The sequence below is a fragment of the Anoplophora glabripennis genome, unplaced genomic scaffold, assembly GCF_000390285.2.
Source record: "Anoplophora glabripennis isolate ALB-LARVAE unplaced genomic scaffold, Agla_2.0 scaffold82, whole genome shotgun sequence".
In the NCBI taxonomy this organism is placed as follows: domain Eukaryota; kingdom Metazoa; phylum Arthropoda; class Insecta; order Coleoptera; family Cerambycidae; genus Anoplophora; species Anoplophora glabripennis.
Window position 1 is genome coordinate 553,692 of NW_019416227.1, and position 5,452 is coordinate 559,143.

The following is a 5,452-nucleotide window of genomic DNA, read 5'->3' on the forward strand; positions in this document are numbered from 1 at the left end:
TTAACGTTGTGCCTCTTGTGATATAAACAATAATTATAATGAATATATTGGCAGACGGCTGGATACCAGTAATAATATTATTGGCATATTTTGAAGAATTATCAAAAACAATAAAAAATAAATTGTTGCATATTTAAAAAAGACCTATTTATCTGTCAGTTTAGAGAAAGTATAGTGCTGTAAAGTATTTTCCATGGTAATGATTTATACATTCGTGAAAAAACTGTTTTCCTCACTTATTTGTTTAAATAGAAAAGTTAGCTAATAAAAGTTTTTGACTCACGAGATGAGAGATGTCTTGGATTATGTTGCTTTAGACAATTTTACAATAATCTCGCGGAAAGGACTTTTTTCGAGTAAAAATTTAATTTGCTTTGTCTATATGCATATAAGAAGGCAAATTAAATTAATTATATCAATTATGCATAACTTCTAAAAATATATAATATCCTTCGAACATCCGTAAATCAGTTCCATGAAAAAAATTAAAGGTTAACTGTTAAAACAAGTCTCTCGGGCAATTAAAAAATGATTTAGGCACCTCCAAACACCTGTTACGTAAATATACTCAAATATCATTATATTAATCAAAATAAATTGTCATTATTTCCCATTTTTTGCATGATTTGATTTAGTTGTTTCGACTAGTTCATATTTTAAACCGCCATCGCGAAAAATACATCTAATTCGTATAAATTATAAATTCGCGTTTTTGCAGGTGTATAGAGAAAGGTGTATCCTTTTATTATTGAAGTATTTTTGTTCTAGATACTTCCAAGAATGACATATTACGAGTAGAATGTGTACTGGTAAACTTTATATAACATTTTGTAGTGAATATGTATTCGTACTAGAAAAAAATATAGGCGTGATTGTTTATTTTTATGAAGTAATTTATTACTCTATGGTGGCTTGTATATTCTTTTAACCCATGATAAGAAATTGTCAAAATAGCTTATTAAAATTACTGACTATTCTTTTCGCATTTAAAATTTGTTATTATAAAAACAGAATAACATATTCGATCAATAATTTACCTGGACTTGTTAAAAATAAGGTCACAGAAATTTTGAACCAATATTGGGGAATTTGCAGCAACATTTCTTAAAGAATGTCGTTTAATTATAACGTGTGCTATAATTTTAGAGATAAACAAATATAAGATAGAAGGTCGTCTTCAAATAATGTCTAATTTGGATTCTGATGTCGATGTGTGTTATATTTTTAGTTTCGTTTTTCTAGTTTCATTCAAGTGAAGGAACTATCGTAAATGAAACAGGAAAACCACTTTTCAAGGTCCAGGAAACAAAACTTTATCAGATAAATCGATTTAAATATGTGTAGTTGATAAAGGAATACATTTTCGGAGCAGTGCAGTAGCGGTTTCTACAGTCTGATTGAAAGGTCCCGAACTAACTCGGTTACTCATTTTTGAACACCCTGTAAAGTATATACAAGCAAATCTAAGACAGTTAAGGTAGGTATAGGAAAAATATGTATGTAACAAGTTATATTAATAAACAAAAAATTATACAATACAATATTAAATGCAAATAAAAAATATAAAATGAATAGGTAGTGAAATTTAAAAGTACTGTTCAAACTGTTGTCCATTTCTTTCGATATAGCCCAGTCATTGAAGCATTTTGGCTACAAATTTTTTCGGATGGAATGGATTGACGTGAAATTTGAACAAGAAACAGTCAATACTTTTTGAGTTATTTGCGCCTAAACATGTTTTTGAGCCATTTTTCGCGAATATCTCAGAAACTACAAGTTTTATCAAAAAAATGATCATAAGCAAAAATGAAGGTAATTAAATAGCAAAGAGATTGCTCTTTTTATTTTTGTAGATGGTATAGACCCCGAGTTATGACTCCCATAGGTTGAAGTCAATTTCGAAGGTAGCTATAATCGAAACGTTCAACGTCCTATAGCGGAAAAATTAAAGGTTTTTCGAGGAAAACTTATATAAAACCTATTAAAGTTCTTGAAAAGACCTTTAAATTGAGTGGTGGTAGAAGTCGTTAGCATGAAAACCAATGAAGTTACAATCAAAATAAAATGATTGTCTTGATTTTTGAGAAAAAAAAAATCGGTACCTATTAAAATTAATGACTTGAGGGAAAAAATATTAAACGAATTCCTTCTGCAATTTACTTTATTTATGTATTAATTAACAGTAGATTCTGGGAATTTAACGATTTTAGAAGCCTAAATTTAAAAACATTTTACATTTACTTTTGAATAAAATTTTTCAATTTTTAAAAAAATCGCCTTTTTTCAAAATATTTCAAAAACTAACTACTAAGTTATAAAAAAAATGATAGAATAAAAAATTGTAGGTTTTTTCTTACTGAACAATTTGCTTTTTTAAAATTTTTGTAGGACAAAATTTGACTGAGTTATAACCGTTGGAAGCGCAAAACTAAGCTCCAAGACTGCCTTTCCTGAGCCCTTTTAGCTTACAAATCTAAAAAACGAAGGGCTCAAAAAAACTGCAAATCACAAAAATTTAAGTGTTTTAAATTCCCTACAAAATGTTTTTTTGAGTAAATTTATAACTTTAAAATTACAAAAGTTATGGTAAAAAAATTAATCACATTGTTTCGGTAAAATTGTCGGTGCGGGTAAATTACCATCATCTTTGTGTATTTTGGAGCACTTGTGGACTGATTTGAGTAAGTATTTTAATAATATACATACACACACGTATCTGTTTATAATGTATATTTATATTTCATTTGATATAAATTTAATAAAAATATATTAAGAATAAATTGTCACATATACCTAATTTTTAGGAATTTTATAAAAAGTTTATAATTCAACATAATGCCATTAAAACATCTCAAGCTTTCAGTAATATTTTTATGTTTATTTTATTGTAAGGGATGGTTTTTAAGGGTTGCAACTTTGTAATGAGTCGTAAGCTTTCTAATGAATAACAAAAGAAATGCAATACATTGTGAATGCGCCAAAAGAATATTTTAAACTGTTAAAAACTGTTTTTTATATTTTTTTTGGCCATGGAAGGTTAGTTTTTAAGGATTTTTAAGGGTTGAAAAGTAATTAAATTTCATAAATTATATTAAAAAACATGAAAGGAACTTTATCCAACATATTTGAACATGAATTGAATCTTTAAAATACGTAAATCTGCGATTTCCGCATTTTTTGCGTACAAGGGTAGTTTTCACCCCCAAATAGAAAAAAGCACGCATCTAGACAATATAACTTTTGAAGTGGGGGGTCAGATGAGCTTGTATGCAAATTTTCAGAAAAATCCATGCTATCCGAAAAAATTGGGAGCTTTTACTTTATTTTCGCCTTCAGTAACTGGACTAATACATAATTCGCTTCTTCGAATTACATACTGCATTTAATTTAATGTCGAATATTATTTATTGCGGTACTAATTTTGTCTTGTCAATTGATCAATGTTATTTGGTGGTGTTAGATAAACTCCGTTTTTTACGAAGTCCAATGGATTAATATCTGGGGATCGTGGCGGCCAATGTATGGGTCCTCTTGTACCAATCTCAAATGGTTTTCAAATGTAGCATTCAAATGATTTTCAAATAATAATTCAGTGTATTACTAGAAATTGCCAATAATTTATATTTTGAGGAATATATTTGTATTTTTATTATAAAAAGTACAAATATATTGTACAGTAGTCATTGGGGTCAATTTCTAAATTGTCCTCGAAGCTCGTAGCCGAGATTGAGAGAACTTAATAATTGAATCTAACTAAGAGCACATTGCTATGGCAAAAAATACTTACTAGGATCTAGAAAGTCATTTATTTGAAGTAAAAGATGACATTTGTTGGCACTGTCACAAAACTCGTCATCCTAGGATGAAAACCTAACAACCCCCATAAACTTTTGCTACGGTAAAAATTGTACCTTAATAAGATGGAATTGCAGCAATAAAAAGCTAGCAAAATATTTTTTATTGTGACAGCGTAATCTTTCTGAGGCCTATTTAAACAGACATTGTTTGAGGTAATCAATTTCTACTAAAATCCCTCAGTGCGCACGGCGCACGCCACTGCTCTGTTATCCATCGGCGCACTTTACCGTTACCTGTTTAAAACAGGGGCTTAAAAAAATTTAGTGAAATGCACGATAGCCCGCATCCCAGCGACATGTTATGTGGATATTGAAAACAAGGCGACAATTCAAGCGAGTAAAAACCACCTGGATCTAGAGCAAACAACATACACGTACCAACGGTTAAAAGACTCCGTTCAATGGAAAAGCGCGTAATTTTACTTTTCCCACGAGTTTTGTTCGCGGTTTTTGCCACGTGATTGCATCTGGGTCAATGAGTTGTGTTGATCCTTTTTGTATTTCTATGGTTTATATCCCTGCGATTATAAACACAATGAATGAGAAACTAGATGTATAAGAACGGAGAAATTAGAAAATCATTGCCATTTTTTGACGAAAAAGATTTTTCAGTTCACAGTTGTCACTCAAATTTAACTTAAACTTGTGCCCATTTTTATTTGTTTATTTGTACTCCGGTCGATTTAGATCATAAAACCTTAAGGCTTGAAAAAATCAAAAACTTGACTTGAACGGTTCGAATTTAGTTAAAAAATCTCGCGCGCGACGAGGGCGGCGTTCATACGCGTGCGTGGGCCTGGCGCTCCTTCTCCCGCGTCAAGCTGTTCATTAACGTTATCTTTTGCTGCTGCTAGCACGTTTATTACACGAACTACCAATGTAAAACTTTTTGGCAACAAAAGTTTAATCATTCCTCGTCTGTAATAATTGTTTCACATTCAAACTCTAACTCGACTAGGGTATTTTAGGTGTTTTGATTATTCAAAATACTACTTTCAGCAATTTCAACTTAAACCTACGCTTGTGGGATCTTTTTTCTTAATTTGAGGAGTTCCATCACCAATTAAAGTTTGGCTTACGCAATTCAGGATACCCTGTATATATAAGAAACACATCCTTTAAAAATGGTCAACTCTCTGATGATGGAAAGTTATTTATCAACATTAAGTTGAAGGTAAACATGCTACTTTCACTGATCTTCTGAAAAATCCTCTCATTATTAATACTAATTGGTTCATACGTATGAAAAGAAGTACGAATAAATTTGAATGGATTATCAACGTATAATTCTCAGAATAGAATATTCGAAAAAACATAAAAAATTTATGTTTGGAAAATCCAAGACGTATAATGCTGGACCACAACGAACAACACCCGGAGCGAGAGATATATTGGTGTAGACCAAGCAAATTAAATTTTTACTCGAAAAAAGTCCTATCCGCTAGATTATTGTAAAATTGTCTAAAGGAACATAATACAAAACATCTCTCGTCTCGTGAGTCAAAAACTTTTATTAGCTAACTTTTCTATTTAAACAAATAAGTGAGGAAAACAGTTTTTTCACTTTGCAGGGAAAACCATCAATTTTAGCGAAA